The 22,724-nt window shown below is 45.3% G+C and overlaps 1 long non-coding RNA gene across 2 annotated transcripts; it reads left to right on the top strand.

Annotated features, from left to right (window-relative positions):
• Window positions 1–8,558: 8,558 nt before the first annotated feature.
• Window positions 8,559–22,390, top strand: LOC307070080. 2 transcript variants are annotated; one of them, XR_013811526.1, is made up of 2 exons: window positions 8,559–8,946; window positions 21,808–22,390. It is a non-coding gene; the product is annotated as an uncharacterized lncRNA (long non-coding RNA). The 2 variants fall into 2 exon arrangements; XR_013811527.1 differs by lacking the exon at window positions 8,559–8,946 and adding an exon at window positions 14,961–15,127.
• The last annotated feature ends 334 nt before the right edge of the window (window positions 22,391–22,724 follow it).

Genomic DNA, 22,724 nt, shown 5'->3' with positions numbered 1-22,724 from the left:
GTGAATCAGGGAAGGAGGAAAAGAATCCCCTGATCAGGCTATGGGGACCGACTTGCAGACTTTTCCTTCCCTGACTAGTCAAGGTTGTTTATTTCTCAATAGTTGTAGAAGTACAGCCCTTTGGCCACACAGACCTTTAATCTAATAACCAGATGATGAACCACATAGCCTGATTATGCTTTAAAAGATGTGATATTTATAATAACCTGAAGTTAAAGTTGCTTCTAATGACTCTAGCCCAGCAGAATAGCCCCCAAGAGAAAAGTAAAATCTTGGCTTCCATCTAGCCAGGTGAAAAGCTGTAGGCATCCCGAGAAATGAAACTTGAAGTTGAAATGTAAGAAATGTAGGAAGTCACAGGTCATTCTGGGGGGAAAATATTAATGATCTTATCCAGCAGAGTAAAAAGCGGCTAGAGGCTGAATCATTCTTTCCTGTTCCCTTCCCCCAATTTAAAACCATAGGTTCTTTAGGTTGAAAGTCCAGGATTTGAAGCAGAAATCTTTAGGAGTTCTTAGGAAATGACAGGTGAGCAGGTTAATAACCTCAGGTAGGAACAATTCTGCTGTAAAACACACCGGGGAAAATACTCCTGAATTTCTGATGAATTTAAATCTTGGGCAGTCTAACATATTTTCTAAAGAAGTATGTTCAAATTAAGGCTCCAGCTGATGTTACCCAGTCACCTCCCCCATTAAGCCATCTCCAGTTCTCCCAATGGCATATTGTTCAAATATGGTGTCTTTCATGAGCAAGGTTCTTGTGGATACAGGGACAAGATATATCAGTTAGGATTTTGTTGGTCACAATACATAGAAACCTTCATCCCAACTGGCTAAAGCAAAAAAAAAAAAAAGAAAAAAATTATTGGTTGATGTAACTGAACAGTCCAAACACAAGGGCCAGCCCAGATCTGGTTTACTCGAGAGGCCCATGTTGTGTATCTTTTGGAGCCATCTTTCTGGGACTCTGCGTCTTTGTCCTCCTTCGTGTCATGCTTCATGATAACCACATTGGTGACATTGCCTCTTCAGAACGGGTCTGTAGCTCTACTTTCCTCGCCAGAGTGTCCAGCCTCACTCTGCTTGGGCTGCCTTAGATCAGGTTCTCGTTCCTGTGCCAATGAGTAGGACCTGGAGGAAGGGACATGCTAACTGGCTGGAATACAACAGGACCCATCTTTGGAGCTGGGTAGGTGGCCAATCCCACGTAAACCATATAGAAGCCTGTGCAGTTTGCCAAATAAGTTCTGCTTTTTGTTGCCCTTATGGAGTTTACAGCTTCATCAGGGAGGCAGACAAACAAATAAGCAAATGGATACAAGATATGAAGTGAAAGAACAGAGCTGCGAGAATAAATGTCAGGGAGACACGGTCCAGACGGCGAAATGGGAAGTGACATTTGAGTTGATATCTGAATGGTTGCGCAGGAGTTAATCAAGAAAAGAGGTTAGGGAGAGACAAAAGCCACGTGAGCATTTGGGGGAACCTTTATCACTTTACTTTCTCTTTGGAGAGTTGGTGTGTGATGCTCAAAATATTGAACAACTAGTATGGTACCCTAAAGAGGGCCAAATTACAAGTGGCCAAAGGAGGATGACTCCAGGAAAGCACCACCTTGCCGTAGGTGGCCACAGATGAGTGGCCTACTGCTGGGGTCTGAGGCCCACAGGGCTAGGGCTGGGGCAGAGACTGTTAACCAACTAGGATGGAAGTAGTAGATAAGTATCTAAATAACTGGTATGGCAGCAGAGGCGTGTACCTGGTGGATTTCAAGCCTGAGTGTACCCCCTTTTTTTCTGGGCCTCTTTCCACTGTTTACTGACCACCAAACCTCCCCATGCGATAGTCAATAAATGTTGACTAAGCATATAGATGACTATATTGGTAGCGTGGGAGAATTATCTACATTCATGCCTGATTGATATTGATAGAAGATTTCGCCCCAGAGCAAATTAGCAAATGCTTCCCTAGATTCCACAGAGCATCTCAGACATTGATTTTCAACTAGAGGCTTCTGGGATTTGAATCAGCATCTGCCTGAGGTTTGCAAGTTGAGGGGAATCTCAGCCTGGAGACACATGTTGATTCCACGTAAAGTGTTGGAAGCCCGCACAGAGTAATAAACTTATAGTTGTGTTCTTTTTGAACCATTTAATACTTATTGACTTAATGGGCATGTTAAAAAAAATCATGAGATGAAGCATTAACATCTTGATTCCCGTGTTTTCTTGAAGGGGGAGAAAATTGGGGCCTGCATTGCAGCATGGAGGTTTGTCTGCAGCCGGTAGAGGCTGCCTCTTCAGATGGTGGGCTCTAATTTGCCTTTCTTCCACCTTTCTCACTTTTTTCATATTTGTTACGTACTTGCCCTTGGGTACCGGGTCTGAAAATAGCAAGATTTGAGCTTTCTATTAGAAAACCATCGCGAGGTCAAAAGAGTACGATGATCTTTGGCATCACCCTTCTGGCCTTTTCCACTGTTTTAACCCCAGCAGCAGGAGCATAAACTTTCCAGCTGTGTGCAGGACTCAGAACTGAGCCAGAGCAATCCCCAAACCAGCTGAAGTTAGTCTGTTAGCTTTGTGCAGCCTGAAAGCTTTACATAATCATTGCCAGTCATACCTTCTGGTCATTTCCCTTTAGTGTACAGTTTCCACCTCCAAGTTCTTCTCTTACACCCTGAGAGGCTGGCCCAGAACTAACCTAGGAGCCTCCACTTGGGTGAGTAATTGTCATTAGCCTCCCTTTAGTCTCTTAAGCCTCTCTCCTGTTTAGGGCTGAAGTCTAGTTCTATACGATTTCAAGTAAAAACTCCCATCCACAAGTCACTGATCCATTCATCCAACCTTACCTAGTTAGTTAGCAAAATGGGGAATCATATTGACAAGATCATTATCCTTAAGCGATTTGGAGCCTAGTAGGGAAATTAAAATGTCAACATGCAATTGTCATACTCTGAAACAAGTGCCTATCAGGTAGGGTTGCAGATAAAATACAGGACACCCGGTTAAACTTGCATGGTTTATTTGTTAAATCTGATACCCCTACCACCGGGGAAAGTCTTGGGTGCAAGGGAACACAGGTGAGGAGGACCAGGGACGTCTTCCTAGAAGTACTGCCATTGAGGCCAACATGAGAGGGCTTAAGTCCAAAGAGGTGCAGGATAGGGGAGGGCTCTGTGAAGACAGCGAATAGCACATGTGAAGGCCCTGACTTGAGAGCCGCCCCAGGAAATTCAGGGGCCTGAGGTTCAGGATGTGGGAATGTGGAGGATGGAAGCGTATGTCAGGGGAGGGGAGACTGGAGATGTGATGAAGTCCTGCCATGGAATGTGGACTGGTTCCTAAGCACAACGGGCCAGCCATTGTAGGACTCGAAGCGGCAGAGTGACGTAAGATAGGCATCTGAGAAAAATCCTTCTGGCTGGAGTGTAGTGACTGATTAGAAGAGGGAGTCTGGAGACAGGGGAAGGCAGAGCGGTGCTTGCTGCAGTAACGATAGTGAGTGATGGCGGTGGCTGTGAGGAAGAGAGAGGAATGGATGAGCTCCTTAGAGGATGGATGGGTAGATGTGGGAGATGAGGGAAGAGAAAGCTCGCGCATGAAGATGGTTCCACTCAGTGGCACAGGAGAGGTAGGGAGCAGTGGGTACTGCGCTGCCATTTGCCTGTTTGCCTCAGACTGGCTCCCTGTCTTTCCACTGCTCTGCTCCGTGTCACAGGGCTGATCCTGCAAACCCCATCGCCCAGATTTCCTCGCCAACTCTTTTCCAGGTAGGTTCAGCCAGTGGAAAACATTGGCCAGAGGTGGAGGGCAGGGGGATGGGAGAAGCCAACGTATTTTTCCCTCGCCCTCCACTCTCTGTTTGGGCAGCTGCAGCAGGGTTGGTGGCCGCTTTGCTCTGAGTGGCTGCCCCAGGTACTTCACACTGCTTAGTATGATAATCTCTAGGTCCATCCATGACATTGCTGCAAATAGCATTATTTCATTCTTTTTATGGCTGAATAATATTCCATTGTATATATGTACCATATCTTCTTTATCCATTCATCCATCAGTGAACATTTAGGTAGCTTCCCCATCTTGGCTATTGTAAATAGTGCTGCAATGAACATTAGGGTGTATGTATCTTTTCTTTCTTTCTTTCTTTCTTTCTTTCTTTTTCTTTCTCTCTTTCTTTCTTTCTTTTTTTTTTTTTTTTTTTGTCACACGGCATGTGGGATCTTAGTTCCCTGGCCAGAGATGGAACCCATGCTCCCTGCACTGGAAGCACGGAGTCTTAACCACTGGACCACCAGGGAAATCCCAGGGGTGTACGTATATTTTTGAATTAGAGTTTTTTCCGGATCTATGCCCAGGAGTGGAATTGCGGGACCCTATGGCAGCTGTATCTGTTGTCTTCATGTCTCACATCAACCACCTGCACTCCAATCCTTGCTCTCAACGTCATCTTTGGGGAACCCAACCTGCGACAGGGACCTTGACAAGAAGAAATGGCTCAGGGAAAAGCTACCTGCACAGGGAGGAGATAGAGGCCATCGGCCCTGGGGTGCGGCGGGGAGAGTGGGCACAGAGATTTGTCATTTCACCCCCGATACTCAGCCCTCCTGGCTGCCCCACTCTAGGTCACCTCGTGATACAGAGATGACCCGGTTAGAGTCCCTGCCTGTGCAGGAATCTAGGGGCACCAGCGGGTCTGAATAATATTAGTGCAGGGTCTCCCCCACGGCACTGGGGTTATTTGGGGCGGGTCATCCTCTGCTGGGGGCCCCTTCTGGGCACTGTGTGGGGTTCAGCAGCATCCCTGGCCCCACCCATTTGATTCCAGGGGCCCCTCCCACCCAGTTGTGACCACCACAGATTTTCCCCAGACATGACCAAAGAACTGGGTGAGGCGGGGGCAGGATGGCCCTGGGTGAGGACAGCTGTGTTGAAGCAAGCAGCCTGTCCCAGGGCAAGGTCTGCCCCAATCCTGTCAGAGCCTGCATTTAGAACTGCCCCTTCCCTTTCCCAGCTCCCCTGCCCTGCAGTGGTCTCCGAGACATCATCCCTATGTAATAAATCACACCTTCTCAGTTTACTGTCCCCAGCACCTAGAAGAGTGTCTGATGTGTAGTAGATGCTTCATAAATACTTGCTGAATAAAGGAGTTGAATAAAGGGATGGGTGGATGAATGAATGAAGGTTACAATGGAAGGAGGGGGGAGATTCCCCTTCTGGCTCTCGGGGGTTGGGAGATCAAGTGAGAGATCCGTCCTAAGTAGGCTGACCAGCCTTCTGGGGTTCCCCGGGAATGAGGGTTTCCCCACAGTTCCAGCGCTCAAACCTGAGCGGTCCTGGGCAAACTGGGGGTGGGTGTTGGTCACCCTATGTAAACACAGTAACAATTCCAACTGCAGTAGCAATGGCCAAGGACCTCTAGGGTCTTATTGACCAGGCAGAGTTCTTTACCTGGCAGGGAAAGTGGCACAGGAGGGAGGAAGGAGTCTAAGGAAGAACATCCCACAGGACAATGTGTGCCAATGACCCTGGGCCCAAGGTCACACCTGACCAGGGCTTGCTTTTTTTTTTCTAACTTACTTTTTCCCACATGGATATGCAATTGTCCTAATGCCATTTATTGAAAAGTCCTTAATTTCCCCACTTTCTGTCATATCAAGTTCTCATATATCTGTTTCTGGACCTTTATTCTATACCATAGAGCTATATGTCCCATCCTAGCACCACTATGGCTGTTTCATCACTATAACTTTATTTTCTATTCATTTATTTTTTTGGCCGTGCCGTGCGGCATGTGGGATTTTATTTCCCTGCCCAGGGATCGAACCCGCGCCCCCTGCAGTGGAAACTCGGAGTCTTAATCGCTGGACCTCCAGGGAAGTCCCCAGGGCTTGCTTTGTCATCCATCGAATGGTGGTGGGTGGACACAGGGAGCAGCTGCCTGTGAGCCATCCTGTGTAGAAATGCAGGGTGGAGGGCAGGCCAGCTGGAGCGGGAGGGGAAGAGGCGGAGGAGGGAGGGAGGGAGGGCGGGCGAGAGACAGAGGGTTTCCGGAGACAACAGCTCTGGCCCTGTCCTAGGGCATGAAAGCTGAGCTCCTAGTGCCAGGAGTCTTGGAGCCGCAGCCTGTGAGCCAGGGTGACTGGCTCTCCTCCCTGGTGTGTGTGTGTGTGGGTGGCTCTAGGCTTCTCAGGCTTGGAATGGGGTGCACGGAGCAGGGACGGAGTAGGGACCCTTCTCTCTGGGACCTCGCGGGCCATCCTTAGCTCACAAAGCTGAGCCACTCCTGGCCCTAAGGGTGGGGGTCTTATCCTCCCTGTCCCCTGGACTGCACCCTCTCACACACAACTTCCCCGTGTGTGCTCCCAGCAGCCAAGAGAATCTGTTTTTAAAAGATTTGGGGGAGGGGGGTAAACATACAAACAAGAGCAGAATGGATACTTTTCCAGAATGGGAATGGCTCTGTGTAACCCCACCCCCAGGGTGACCACAGTCCTGACCTCTAACACCCTTGACGAGTCAGCCTTGGTCTGGGCTTGCGGACCCACGGAAGCTTCCTCATCCCCTCCTTCAGACCCAGTCTCTCCCTCGGCGTCTTTGTGAGAAGCACCCGGGGAAGTGGGACTGCTAGGCTGTACTGCTGCTAGAACTCCACCTGGGCTCCACCAGGCTCCAGCCCCCCGCGCTGTGCACCTCTCTGACCCTGAGGCACCTCAACTGGCAGGAGCGGCATCACCTTCCCTCCCGGGACTTGTGACACTTAAGGCAGACACCGAAAAGACAAGCGTTTGGCTCCCTGGCTGGCAAAGGGCAGGTGCTCAATTGTCAGAAGTGTCCGTATCAGTGAGGGTTCTCCAGACAAACAGAATCCATAGGGTTTATGTGTGTATATATACACACACATGTACATATGTACATGCATACAAAAATATACAGCTGTGTATATATGCAGTATGCATACAGACTTATACACATATAGTATATACAACACACACACATATATACACACATATAAAATGCACAGTTTGTATATATACAGTATGTATACACACATATACACATATACAATACACACATACATATACACTATACATACACACATAAAATGCATAGTTTATATATATACAGTATGTACACATACGTATAACATGCAATAGACACCTAGGTACATATATATCATACATATATACACACATACAAAGATATTTAGGTGTGTATATGTATATAGTATGCATACATATATAATATATGCAATACATACACGTACATATAGACACACATATACACCTACATATAAAAGCATGTAGCATAAAAATATATATGTACTGTATATATAAATTCATCATATATATACATATATCATATATATAAGATATATACACATACATATACACAATGTATACACACACATACACACCTATATGTAAATATGTGCATGTAAATACACATATAAATACATACACAAGTGTGTCTATATATAGTATATACATATATACATATAATACCTATACAACGTATACACATACAGGTATACAACATATATACACACCTATATATAAATATACACTGTATACATACATACATACAGTGTACCTATACTGTATATATACACACACCCATATATCAATATATGGTGTGTGTATATATACAGCATGTTCACATTTATAATATGTATACTATATATATACACATACATACATGCATACAATATATACACACACATATAGGCTTGTATGTATACTGTATATAGTACTTACACATATACTACAAACGCACGCACATATAAACATGTGTATACATATATAATATGTATACACACATATACAAATTAATAGGCTTGTATATATTCAGTATTTTTACATATATAGTTTTGTTTTAAGGAGTTGACTCGTGACCGTGAGGCAGGCAAGTCAGGGCAGGACTCTGGGCTGGAGACACAGGGAAGAGCTGATGTCCCAAGGCCATTGGAGGAACAGTTCCCTCTTTCTAGGGAACCTCATTTTTCTCTCCAGTCCTTCAACTGATGGACGAGGCCCACCCACGCCGCGGCACTGACAATCTCCTTTACGCAAAATGGAGCAATTTCAGTGTTAATCTCTTCCGAAAAATACCTTCCTGGCCACATCTGGAATAATGTTTGTGGTTGCCGGGGCCCCACGCAGTGCGCACATGAGATTAACCATCCCCGTGGCGATGATGACACTTTATTTTCTCCCTTGACCATTGTCACTACTATTCCAATTAAAATGGCAGTGCCATGAGGGCAGGGCATTTCCTTTTTTGCCAGTACTGAGCGTCCGCGGTCTGGTGCCTAGCAAAGGCTAAATACACGGCATTTTTGTGAACAGAAGCCGGGATTCCGGCTGTCATGTTTAATGAGGAATTATAATCTTCTTATTGGGGTGTGTGTGTGTGTGTGTGTGTGTGTGTCACGGTACGTCAAGGGCGGGAGTCGAACCCGCCACCCCAGGCCCCGAGGGCTCTCCTCGGGTCCCCACTTCGGGCCGCTGGGGGTGGCCGGGGGCAGCCGAAGACGTGCGGGCGGGCGTGCGTGCGTGCGTCGCGAGAGCGGGCGAGTTCACGGGGTGGGCCGCGCATGCCGTGAGTGGTTCGCCCCGGCCCCCGGCTCACTGGGCTCGCCTCACGCCGGCCCGAGTTCGCAGCAGCGCTGGAGGCCCCAGGCCTGTGACCACAAAGAGGGAACCGGGGGCCGGACGGGAGCGCGACGGCGGCGGCGGCTGAGGCCCAGGCCAGGCCCCCTCCCCTCAGCCGCCCGCCTGCCCGTTTGCCCCGCCCCCGCCGGCGGCGCCGCGCCCCTCCCCCAACCGCCAGACTAGCACGGTGCGGGGGCCGCGCGCGAAGACATAGGGGAGAAGCTGGAGCTGAGGCTGGAGTCGCTCGTGGGGGCCGAGCCCGCCGTCTGCCTGTGGCCGCTGCAGGTCTACGTAAGTGCCACCCGTCCCCTCCTCCCGGACCCCCGCCCCTCTTCCCCCACGGCGCGCGCTGAGCCCACTGAGAAACGGAGCGACTCGAGTCGCCAGACCTTCTTTGGAGCCCCCCTTCCCCCCACGCCGTGGTTCTCCGCGGCCGTTTCCAGCCCCCGCGCGCAGGGTGGGCAGAGGGGAGCCGGCGCCGGCCGGGGGCGCAGACTCGGGCGCGGGGACCCCGCGCTTCCGAGGGGCGCCCGAGCCGGTCTGCGGTTGGCTCTGCAGGGCTGGGGACCCAGGTCCCCCCGGGCCTGGACTGCCGGCGGGCTTGCCCTTCTGTACTTCCGGATCTGACATGTAGGGATTCTGTTTCCTGGTAGTTTATTCTTAGCGCTGTCAACGTGCTTAGGTTTTTTTTATTTTTGAGGGCACCCTTTCCTCCCTCTCTCCAGTTTTTTGTGTTTCTGTTTTGTTTTGTTTTAGTTAGGCATTTTGTCCCTCTGATGTTGAGTGGGTGGGCTGGCAGGACACTTGGAGAGGAGGCGTTCCGTCCCCTGATCTTGAGTGGCCTTTGGAAAATGACACGCCAAAGGGAAATTTACACAGAAGTCCGGTGATTCCAGAAATGCAGGGTGTCCGGCCAGGTGGGCGCCCGGCCTCTCGTCCCCTGTGGCGGCGTGGTGTGCGTGTACCTTGTCTCAGGGTTTACGCTTGGGCCCCGCAGCCCACCTTCCGGAGGGAAAGCGCAGCGGGCGCCTTGGGCCGGCGCCTTTGGGGCGCCCTTTCGTGCGCTCAGCTTGCGGGGGACCGGCCTCCAGGCGACCCGGCGGGGAAGCCCGCGCGACCCGCCCCTCGCGCGGGCTCCGTGTGTGTCAGTTTTGTGGAAACTGTGTCGCGACCGGGGTCGGGGTTGGGACGCTGGGACCGCCTGGGAGCCGATGTTGACTCCGAGGCCCGGTTCTCCGCAGTTATCTGAGGTCCGAGGGTTTCCAGCCCTCCACTGCGCACTGGCGCTTTCTATTTTTGCCCTTCCTGTGCCTGGAGGCGTGGCTGAGCCTGGGCTCTGGCTTTTCCGGTTGGGTAACTCCGGGTGTCCCGGGTGGGCGGCCTGAGCAGCAGTGGGCCGGGCGGGGAGACATGCCAGGGGAGGGAAACTGAAAGTGGGGAGAACCTTCAGAACTCCAGCTGATCCACTTGCCTCGCCTCCCCGCCCCTCTTACTGCACTTGTCATGCACGGGATGGCTGGCCGGCGCATTTTTCAAAATGTAATAATTTGTGTGTCCTTAGTAGCCGTGAAGCATAGTTCACTTGTAGTGCACAGTTGTAGGAGTTTTGATCGCCATCAGGCGACAGAGCAATCCTGTCATCCCATTTGCTGCCCTTTGGCGCCAGAGTGCCTCTAGCCTCTTGGCCACTAATCTCCTCTCTGTCCCTAAGGTTTTGGCTTTTCCAGAAAGTCAGATAAACGGAACAACAGCATGTAGCTTTTTGATTCTGGCTGCTTTGGCTCAGCAAAACCTATGCGAGATTCCTCCCGGGTTTGTTTTGTTGTTGTTGTTGTTTTAAATATTTATTTAGTTAGTTATTTACTTGGCTGTGCCGGGTCTTCGTTGCGGCACATGGGATCTTCATTGCCGCGTGCAGTATGTTTTAGTTACGGCATGGGGGATCTAGTTCCCTGAGCAGGGATGGACCCCGGGCCCCCTGCATTGGGAGCGCGGAGTCTTAGCCACTGGACCACCAGGGAAGTCCGTCATCCCTGTTGTTGTGGGTATGAGAAGCCACTCCTTTTTCTGGCTGTGTTGTATTCCATTTTCCGTTTGTCCATTCGCCTGCGGGTGGCAGGACTTGTGGGATGTTTCCACTTTTGAGGGGATCAGGAATAAAGCTGCTGTAAACATCCCAGGGCAGTTTTCCATGTGAACTTGGGTTTTTACCTCACTTGAGAAAATACTCAGGAGTGGGACTGGGGTCTGTGCTAAGTGTATGTTTAACAACCCTCCTGCATCTTAGAAATTGATATTTTTGAATATTGGAAGAGTTGAGAAATCCACTGTGACCCAGCACCCAGGCACTTGAAACGAAGTTGGAAGTTCATCTGGAGATGGTCACGTTGTCCCCGTCACTGTCTTTTATTCGAGGCAGAGCAAGGCCACAGATTTGTAACCCTTGTAAGGAAGGCCTCGTGTGTCCAGGCCCTGGCAGGACCTGGCTTTCTAGTGGTGGGCGGTTCTGCAGTGGAGAGCGTCTTTCCCTTGCTGGCCGGACCTCGCTTGGCAGGGTGCGGGGTGTGCTGCCTGCGTGGCCGGGCGCTCTTTCTGCCGGTCAGCAGCCGTTCCTGGTGTGTCTGTCCTACTACCAGGCAGGCGGTCAGGGGCCCTAGTGAAGTGCTCAGCGAGCCGCAGCCTTCCTAAAGTTTGCGGGTAATGTCTGCTACCCTCCCATTTCCCTGCTGAGGAATTTTGCTCTCTGATGGGAAGTGAGGAGGCAGTACTTTATAAGAGTTCATATTCTGTGATGACTCGATGCTGAATACATTAAGAAAATGGGCTCCTTCCAGAAGCTTAACTTCTCGGAAGGTCAGATTACGCATGTGACTGCACGTTTGAAATGAGTGAGCTTGTTTGTTCATTGATTCATTCATTCTGCAAGCACCTCCTGGATATTTACAGTGAGTGTTCCAGGGGGCGTGGAGGACAGTAGACAGTATTCTTCTTTCTTTTGATTTTTGAATTTTACTTTATTTTTTTATACAGCATGTTCTTATTAGTCATCAATTTTATACACATCAGTGTATACATGTCAATCCGACTCGCCCAGCTCAGCACACCACCATCCCCACCCCCCCGCGGCTTTCCTCCCTTGGTGTCCATACGTTTGTTCTCTACATCTGTGTCTCAACTTCTGCCCTGCAAACTGGTTCATCTGTTTGAGACAGCTTTGTACTTCCCGCTTCCAGGGGCTCTCATGTGGGCGCTGCGAAGCGGGGTTTTAGATGGTGCAAGGTGGAGGGTGGGCACTAGAACCAGTGCCCAGTGCCCGGGTGTGTGTGCGCTAGATGGGGCATGCGGCCTAGGACTCCTGCCGGCTCGGTGACCCCGGCCGAGTGCCTTAAGGCTTCTAGGTCTCAGTGTTCTCATCTGTAGCATGGGCTGAACAGGACTCACTCTCTCTGGAGGTTACAAGGACGCACTGTGTTAATGTTTGTAGACCCTACAATGTAGAACACTTAGGACAGTTTGGAGCATCGTTAATTGTTCCACAGATGTTACCTGGTCTGTTGAACGACTTTGCCTGGTACACGCCAAAGCGATTAGGAAATTGATATATCCCAGCTTCATTTCCTTTCCATTAAAACAGGGTTCAGGAAAAAAAATCTGTTTTTCAGTAGTCGTATCATATAGTGCAAAGAGCACTGGTGTGAAGGCAGCTTAGGGTTTGAATTCCAGGGCTTATGCTCTCTGTGGCCTTGGCAGGTTACTTTTGAACTGCAATCCCCACACTTGTAAAATGACATTAAAAACCACTCTTTCTGTGGGTTCTTAGAATTAATTAAGCAGGTTATGTGTGTAAAGTAGCCTGGCACTTGAATGAGTTGTCAGAACCAAGGGCTGCTGGAGACCATGCTTCTGCCCTAGGTAATCTCCCCTTCTACTGGGCGGCAGGTAAACACAAGCACAGTAGTCAGTGCTGTGGAAGAAGTGAGTTCTGGTGCTGCAGAGCATAGAATCTTTTTTTAAAATTTAATTATTATTTTATATTGGAGGTTACTTGATGTACAATATTGTGTTAGTTTCAGGTGTACAGCAAAGTGGTTTAGTTATTCATGTATCCATTCTTTTTCAGATTCTTTTCCCGCACAGTTTGTTACAGGATATGGAGTAGAGTTCCCTGTGCTATGCAGTAGGTCCTTGTTGATTATCTATTTGATATAGAGTCGTGTGTCTTTGTTAATCCCAAACTCCTAATGGATCCCTCCGCCCGATCTTTCCCCTTTGCAGAGCACAGAATCTTGGAAGGGAAAGTTCAGGGTAGGCTTCTTGGAGGAGGTGCCATCCTTTCTAAGGATATGTAGAAGGTCCTGGGGTGGCAGGAGGGAGCAGTGTGTGTCAAAGTTTGAGAAATATAAGAAAATATGGCAAAACTAAGGTATAGGACTGGAACTCAGGGTTTGGGAAAGAAATGAGAGTTGATACTGGAAACTTAGTGGGGCCCAAGAGAAGGGGGCCTTGTTTGTCCTGTCAGAAGTTTGGGTGTTTATCCTGAAGGCTGTGGGAAACACCAAAGAAGAGATGGACTTGTGGTTTAGAGACTCACTCGGACCTCCATGTGGAAGGCAGTTGATTTGGTGCAGGCTGAGTTGTAATCTGAGGGTCCCACTTAAGTTATAAAAGGTGGGACTGGATTTTGCAGATCTGAGAGAGAATGGGTGGGGCCTGGTGACCAGTTAGAAAAGGGAGGACAGCAAGCGTGGGTGACAGTTTACAGCTGCATCTTTTTGAGAGATACAGAGCACAGTAGGAAGGTATTGGGGGTGGCGAGAGGATCTTACTTCATCTTCAGTGCTTTAGAGGGGCCTGGTAGACAGGTCTGGGCCCAAGGTTCAGATCTGGGCTTTTGGGGAGGAGAGGTGTTTGAAGGCATGGGAGAGACTTAGGTTACCCACAACAAGATCCAAAGAATCATAGGTCTGAGGGCTTTTGAAGTGGGTATATTGAGGAAGTTTATAAGCTGAAAGAAAGCAGCCAGCAGAGAAAGGGTGTGAAGATGTAGGAGAGGAAATGATTGTTCATTTGTTTTCAAAAAGCTGAATACTCATCGTGTACCTGGCCCTTTTCTAGGATCTGGGGTTCTCACCATGTGTTACCTCTTCTGCAAGGACAGTTCAACTCATCCCCTGGTGAAGAGAAGTCAGATTATTCTTTGCATCCCATTCAGGTGTAGGAACTGTTCTGTACCTCTGAAGGGACTTTACTTAACCAGAGTAATAAGTTAGAAATCAAAAGAAATTAGAGCTGGAAGGGACCTTAAAAGCCACTGTACTTAATTTTGCCTAATATTTTACATTGATTGTAAGAAAAATGCAGAGCCCATTCTCTTCAGAATTCCTTCACTGAACTTTCTTTATGTCTTGCATCCAGTGGGTCTATCTTGTAAATTTTGGCCTCCTCCTAAATTTGCTTCTTCATCCACATTACATTTTGCCCCGACTATGGTAGAAACTGCTGGGTGGTTTTGCGGCCCCTGGTCTCAGTGCCTCTAAGTTCATCTGCCTACTCGGGTTGAGTGATCTTCTAACATGACAAGATATGCCTAAAATAATGCTGCTAATGGCTTGCCCACACAGAGTTAGTGCATACTAGCCGCCCAGCATGTGCTCTGCACAGAGGCCTGTAATCTGAACTGTGCTTTGCCAAGCCTCCTGGGGCTCTTTGGCCCTGAGGAAGGGGAGCTTTTTGTGATCACTCCCTTTATCTAATTGGTCCTTCAGCAGCGGGGCGCCTTTTTCTAATCAGCGGAGGCACCCTTACTCAGCCAGTGGTAGCCCCAGGCCTCATCACCTGTGGGATACAAGCCATGCTCTCTCCCAGGCTTGCTTGGGCCAACATCTCTATTTTTATTTCTGTCTCTTCTCACACTTGGACCCCTGGTCTTTAGTCATCCCCACCTGCAGTATTTACAGTGCCCAGCAGGTGTCAGGCTCGAGTGTCTTTTCACAGATGTTCCCTCTGCAGTTAATGCACCTTCTACTCCAACTCTGCATAGCCTCATCTTTCTCGACTGTACTTCAGGGTTATCATGAAGCCGTCACTTAGCTATAACTTTTGGCCTCCATAGGCACTTCTGTGCTTAAAGGTTATGGTTCTTTATCTCATGTGATTGAAATGTTGAGTTTATAGATCTTCATCCTTAATGAGGCTTTAAGGACAGGAGTCATTTCTAATCCTTAGCACAGAGCAGATGCATTTTAACGGTGATAAAATGTATGGTTTAAATGACTCACTTTACAATAATTTTGCTTTAGCTTCCAATAGAAATAAAGTTTCCAGATGTTGTGTTCCTGCAATAAGAAATAAAGATGTGACCTTCCAGTTGTGTAAAGCTCATCAATGCTGTGTAAGTGCGTCGGGTGTGCTAAGGAACGTGGATCCAAGTGGGCTAGTTGTGAGAGAGAGAGACTTAACTATGTTAACAAAGGTAAGCCTTCATTGTGTCCTGCCAACATTTGATAGTTGCTTTTTGGCAAACTAAAGCCATAAAATTTTAAACTGTTCCTCGCCATTAAAGGGATTGAATATTGGGCCACTTTGGTGCACCTGTGTCTTGCGAATTGTCCAGTTGGAGATGGAGGTTTAGAAAGTGAGTTTCAGTCTTGTTTAAGTCTCTTCCCATCAGACTGGCCTCGTGATTTCCTACACACCATGTTACTTCCTGTCTACCTTTCCTTTGTGGTGTTCATGCCTGGATTGTCTCCTGTACCTGCTCAAACCTTGGTCCATTCTCATTTGTACCATGGAAGTTTGTCATGCCGGATACTGTCAGAACTAATTTTACTTAAGTTTGTGTTAAGGTGCAAAGCACACGTTTTGTATATTATCTGTTTTTTGTGTTTGTTTATATTTTTATGGTTTCTCTTCAAGAAATATTATGAGTAGGGAAATAACGAGATGTAAAGAGAAAAAAGTCATCATTCTCTTTCAAGTTGTTAGAACATCTACCTGCAATCATAATGCACTGCGGTATGTGTTAAAATAGGAAATATATGTCATGTCCCGTAGGAGCAGGAAAGTCAGTGGTGTTGGTGAGGGTGTGTCATGGAAGTAATCACAAAGCAGGTGACTGCTGGTTGGGGTCCTGAAACATTAGTGTGTGTTCCCTGTGTCCAGTAGTGGTCTGGAGGGGTCAGGAAGCGTGCCTTTCAATTTGAGGGAACAGAGGGTTTGAGGTCCTCTCTGTTCTATTGCTCTAGTGTAGTATACTGCATAGCAGCTCATAAAATACTGGGTTTATAGTTGGTATTTTAATCGCTGATTGATGATCAAGATTGGGATGTGTCATTGGAAATGAAAATAGGAAGAGTCTTATGCTTTTTAGGTTTTTCCTTTTTTTCCGATGTCTCAGAAGGCTCTTTGACGGGGGGCTTTTTATTCTCCCATACAATTCCATGAATACTTATACCCTGGCACTTATTTTAATGGCATTTTCAATTTATAAATGTCTCTGAAACACGTACTGTAAACTATTTGAGGGTAATGACCATGGCCATTGATGACACATCTTAAATGTGCATCGTGTTAATGTTTGAGTGTCAAGTGGTCTACCATCAGTGCTTCCTTCTTTCACCAGTTTTCTTCCTCATTTCCTTCTCCACATTTGTCTCATTTTTCTACTCTCCCTTTTGCTTCTCTATTCTTGCTTTCTCCTTCCCATTGCATGTGTCATTCTTCTTCTTCTTCTTCTCCTTCTTCTTCTCCTTCTGACTTCATTATTATGGCCAACCAAAACCTTTTCTAGGATTGTCTCTATCTTCCTTTCCTCTTCATTGCCATCCACAAACTCTTAGAGAATATTGTTGCTTGACTCCCTTACTTCCTAGCATACCCATGTATTTCCTGATCACTTTAGAACATTGAAAAAGGTTGGAATTTTTAAAAATAGGTAATTATAATAGTCTTCTTTCACCTCTGGCATAAGACTCTTCTTCCTCAATCTGACCATTCTTAAATCTAGAAGTACTCCAGCTCATTGGTCTCCCTTACCCCCATGTTTAGGCCAAAGAACTTGTGAAACCTTAGCCCTGTTTAATACTTGAATTTATCAAAACATAAAAGGGCTAATTCCGCCTAAGGGCACCAAAGAAGAATAAAGATGCCACAAATAAACGTTTAGTCCAGATTTATAATGGACTCTTAAGTGCCTAGTTGAGTGCTAACCGTTAACTCACTTGAACAACAGGGAGGTCATGACACAAACTAACATGTTAATTGTATAGACACTTCACTTCACCATTCCTCAATGTAGCTGATAAACTGCATCCAGTTAGCTTAAATAACATGAATGATGAATTTCCCTGCGTATATAAATTGGGAGTTCCTAAAGTTTTCTTTTTCCCTTTGTACAACTACTGACTGCCACCTCGCTTGGTCAGTGCAATAGAAAATGATGACTAAGAAACACATTGTCTCAATATCAGTGGACATAATGTCCTAGTAGTCTATAAAAATCTCAAAATTCTTAATCTAAAAGGTAGTTCTGCCAATCTTATATCCTTTTCCTTTGTTAATATAAATATCCAATCTATGAAGGTCTCAGTTTCCTTACTTAGAATATGAGGTGGATAGATTTGCTAATATCTAGGGACCTTTCCAATTTTAATATTCCCTAGTTATAAGGGCTGAGCCAAATACAATGGCTCCCTTAATCATTAACCTCGCTCATGATGAAAGTTATCAGCAAGTTCTACTTGTAAGCGATCAAACATTCATATCCATGTATATTGTAGCACATTGACTTTTACAGAACTCAAAGTAACACAACATAGTTACATTCATAGACTTAAAGTCACTGTGGTATACTTTACAATTTTTCTTTTCCCTAGGAAGGAAATGTAGATCCCTAGGAAGGGATTTCTTTCTCTGCCTTTCAGTAATGTGAGCCTTTTATTACCTCTTGGATCCTAAAAATGGGTAGGGTTTTGGCAGGTGGAGCTTAGGACAGACATTCCAGGTGACAGGGACAACACGAGAAAGGGCAGAAGGAAGAATGGATTTTCAGAAAGACTTGATATCTTACATGGTGAGAGCAGTGTTTCACAATCTCTGTCCTGCAGAACACTGGTTTTAGATGATGTTAATGTAGTTACAAGACAGAAGCATTTGGGAAGAGCTGTACTCTACATCCCGACATGAAATTCAAGTTTCACTTTGTTACATTACATACTCTGAAAAGTTTTGGAGGAAGGAATTGATTTATTTTTGTTTAATTCAGTCTTACTCACAGTTACTTGACAAACCTATATTCAGCTGATGGGACTGTATTTTGTGAAAGGCCAATCGGAGAAATGGTGAGATGGAGCTTAGGATATTTCTCTGTTGGGACAGGCATGTGATTATTTTTCTTAGAATTCTTTACTGTTTGTCCTAACAATTGTTACTTTGCAGGAGTCAGTTTTTTTGTTTTGTTTTTTACATCTTTATTGGAGTATAATTGCTTTACAGTGTTGTGTTAGTTCCTGCTGTATAACAAAGTGAATCAGCTGTATGCATACATATATCCCCAGGATTCAGTTTTAAGCCTTCTGTTTTTACCTGAGTCATTAGGACTCTTAGAAAGCTCAACAATCCTGGGGTCTTCATCTCTGATGTAGTTTCCAGAAGCTCCTGGCACTTACCACTATTTCCTCTTGATTCTTTTCCTCGGACTTAAGACTTCTTACGATTATGAGCTGATGGTTTTCTCAGCCTCTAGTGTCAAAACCAGCTACCTCCCTCATCTTCATTGTCTCAGTTACAAGGTGCAATATTTCCCATGTTTATATGTGTCAAAATATAAGTCAGGGATTGATACATAGCATATGCGTAATAAAAATTGTATTTCTTTTTTTCTTTGTTCAAAGGTATCCAAACACTGGCCAAGTTCTTAAATTGAAAGTAGAGTGATCTAATTTATTCAGCTCATCCAACCATCAATATTGAATATTTGTCTTTTTTCTTACACGTATTTCTTGTATTCCAATTGTGACATTCTAGAGCACAGTGAGTACATTTATAACTTATTACTGCATTACTGCCTTGGCTACCTTGACCAAAATTTACTTCATACAACTGACAGCCTAATTAACCTACTAGAGTTTTTTTTAATGTACGCATACATTAAAAAAAAACTCTAGTAGGTTAACTGCATTGCTAATAACTGAATTTTTACATCTCTATGCACCCATGTATCCAACACCAGATCAAGATATTATAAAATATTTCTAACACCCTACACGGTTCTCTGTTCCATTCTCTCCCAGGGCAACACCTAAGCTGACCTCTATCACCATATATGACATACATGGAAAGACACAGTGTGTATTCTTTGGTATCTGGCCTCTGGTTACATATCATTATATCAGTAGTTTATTCTTTTATTGTGTTTTCCTGATTTTTTAAACCTAGACATTCATACAGTGTCAAAGTACCACTGAGTTCTTCATATTATTATGCTGACCTCCATCTTTAGGGGCTTTCCACAGTCTTCCATGTGTCTTTCCACCTACTTTCTCTTCCGTCTAATTATGTTTCATTTAACCAACCTCAGCCAGCCTTCCCCCATATTCCCCAACACGTAGCACTCCTGTGTTCAGCCAGTTTTGTCCCCTATTCCATAAGGCCTTTGTGCCATTCCTGACACTGTGCCTGTTCCCTGCCCAGAAGGCCTGTTCCCTACCCTCTATATACTTGTTCAAGACTCAGTTTAAATGCTACCTGTTCTGAGAAGTCTTCTCAGAAGAAGCCAGTACTTTTTGGAATCCTTCTTTAATGAAATCCCATAGCAAGTGTAATCTGTCCTCCCTGATCTGGTAATTAATTATCCATTGTTCCTATCATAGAGTGTTTGTTTTCCTTGTGTGCTGTTATTATTTATTGAAGCAGATTATAGTGACTTGAACCAGGAACTGGGTCATTTTCCTCTTCATTTTAGTGCAAGTTTCTGTGATGTGAAGTTAAACTCTTTTTCCCTCACTTCCCATTCACCCTCAGCAGTTGTTAAACATAAAGTACAAGTGAAACTTATTGGTTCACAGGTTTTTGTGGTCCTTGGTTCTGGTCCCTAGGTCTAAGCTGCACTTCTGTAGTGCTAATTTGACTGATTTCTTATTGTCACATAACTCAGGAATTAACTAAATCATTACAAATTTAGATACATATAAGATAGTATTAAAAAAAACAGTGGATATCAAAAGTTTTGGCCTGGAGGAGAGTGTTGTATGAGTCCTAGTTTGGTGGGGCTCAGACTTAATGATCGAGCCTACCAGTATTCCACTGTAAGTAAGAAAGAGGTATGCAAATATATGGTTAATATTTAACAGTGTTGATAAAAAAGAGAAGAGAGAAAGGGACGACAGATACTTTGAGGGCTTTTTGGAATTCATGAACAATTATGATTGGATGGGGAAAAAGAAAAACCGGGGGCTAACCTCCCACAAGTGAGGTCAGAAAAGAGGGAAGGGCTCATCTGGTATGCAGGTAGAGAGGTTTGACCTACAGAATCTTAGAAAACCTCAACAATCTGAGCAGCGTTGGCAAGAGGCAAACTAAAGGGCTAACAAAAGTCTGCAAAAGTCTCACACAAAGAACTTTGGCATGGTGTTCATCATCTAGCTAATCCTAACATGCAGACATTGATGAGAGTAAAGTCAGGTCTTTGCCAGAGTGGGTTTCTTATTTGGGCAACTGGGTCAAATGAAGAAAGGCAGATGTAGGCTGCCAGAGTAATAAATAAGGAGAGGAAAAACAAAAAGAACGAGACATATCATTCATCAGTGATTTCCCCCCAGTCTTCTTAGCCTCCACCTTATCTCCATCTTACTGGTAACACAGGAACTAGACTGAACAATCAGGTAAAAGGTCTCTACAGTAACTGAGGTAATATAGAAAATGAAAAAATAAAACATAAAATTGTAAATTTTCTTCCTAGGGGTAATTGAGATGATAGTTCAATAATAACATAAGGTCAGGTGAAGTGTAAAGAAATTTTAGAAAAGCTGGATAAAGTAAGAAAACATCTGTTCGCTGGCATCTGAATGTTAGAGACACCAAGACATGTGGGCCAAGTTGTGGAGAGAAGGGAAACACAGATGCAAGCGTGACATTTGGTGCAGCTTTTCTCCTTTGGGCATTTGCTGATTCAAATCTTACAGCCTAGGAGCTGAAAAACCATGGAGTTCAAAAGACTCTGACCACAGAAGCCAAAGGGCAACAGCTCAAGCTAAAGGCAACAACTAATGGAATGACAAGCTAAGTGTATCTTTAGTCTCACAGGGCTGCGGGAACCATTACATTTAAAGCCTAACAAATACAAGGGTAGTTGGGAATAGGGAGAATCCAAACTTTCACATGGTAATCCCAAAGGGCAACACCCGTAGAGGAAGGACAAGACAGAAATAGACCAACCTTTACACAGACTGAAAAACGGCTGTGAATGAGCTCAAACTGAGAATGGACTAAGGTTACCAGTCCCTATAGTAACTGTCTGCCATGGGCCAAAGTAAATCTTTTCAAGAGAAAGATAACAACATCCAGAATGTGGAGGTATCTTTATAGTTTCCTAAAATAAGTTAAATTAAGCCCAATTTTAATATAAAAATAATTGGACATACCAGGAAAAAGACTAAATGATGAAAAGTTCAAAAAAAGAAAAAAGAAAGAAAAAAGACAATATAAAGAGACACAGGAGGACAAGAGTTAGCAGGCCTTGGTTAAAAAACAGCAACAACAACAAAACTACTATGGTTAAACAAAGAAAATAGACACATGGCAAATAAGCATATGAAAAGATGCTACACATTCCATGTCATTAGTGAATTTTGAATTAGAACAATAATGAGATACCACTACACACCTATTTAAATGGCTAAAATCCCAAAACTGAAATACCGAAGTTGGTGATGATGCAGAATAATTGGAATTCTCATTTGTGGCTAGTGGGATACTTGGCAGTTTCTTACAAAATAAACGTACCTTTACCATACAGTGATCTAGTAATCATGCTCTTTGGTATTTACCCATGGGAACTGAAAAGTTATGTCTGCATAAAAACCTGCACATGGATGTTTATAACAGTTTCTTTCATAATTGCCAAAACCTGAAATCAACCAAGATGTTTTTCAATAGGTGAATGGATGAACAAACTATGGTATATCCGTACAAAGGAATAGCATTCAGCAATAAAAAGAAAAGGCTGTGAAGCCATGAAAAGACATGGAAGAAGCTTAAGTGCATATTGGTAAGTGAAACAATGCCAATCTGCAAAGGCTCCATGCATATTATATGATTGCAGCTATTTGAAATTTAGGAAAAGGCAAAGTGTGGAGACAATCAAAAGGTCAGTGGTTGCCAGAGGTTGTGGGGAGGGAGAAAAGGATGGATGAAGCCCGGAATTTTAATGGCAGAGAAATTCCTGTGTATGGTTCTGTAATCGTGGATACAGGTTATTGCACATTTGTCAGAAATCATATAATGGGGCTTCCCTTGGTGGCGCAGTGGTTGAGAGTCTGCCTGCTGATGCAGGGGACATGGGTTTGTGCCCCGGTCCGGGAAGATCCCACATGCCATGGAGCGGCTGGGCCCGTGAGCCATGGCCGCTGAGCCTGCACATCTGGAGCCTGTGCTCCACAACGGGAGAGGCCACAGCAGTGAGAGGCCCACGTACAGCAAAAAAAAAAAAAAAAAAAAATCATATAATGTACAAAACAAAGAGTGAAGTCTCAAGTAAAGCATGAACATTAGTTAGTAATAATGTATCAATTGGTTCATTAACTATAACAAATATATTACCCTACTGTAAGATGTTAATAATAGGGGAAACTGGGTTGAGAGGTAAGGAAGTATGAGAACTCTGTCCTTTCTGCTTAATTTTTCTGTAAACTGGAAACAGCTCCAAAATAGTCTATTAATTTATAAAACAAATCTAGACCTGCATACAAAACTTGCACGTAAATCCAACCACAGCACCATTATTCATAAGAGCCCCAAAGTGGAAATAACCCAAATGGCCATTTACTGTGAATGATCAATGAAACGCAGTAATA

Source organism: Hyperoodon ampullatus (genome assembly GCF_949752795.1).
Source record: "Hyperoodon ampullatus genome assembly, contig: scaffold_539, whole genome shotgun sequence".
NCBI lineage: Eukaryota > Metazoa > Chordata > Mammalia > Artiodactyla > Ziphiidae > Hyperoodon > Hyperoodon ampullatus.
Note: the sequence above shows the minus strand (reverse complement) of the source record. Positions and strands in the feature narration are given on the sequence as shown.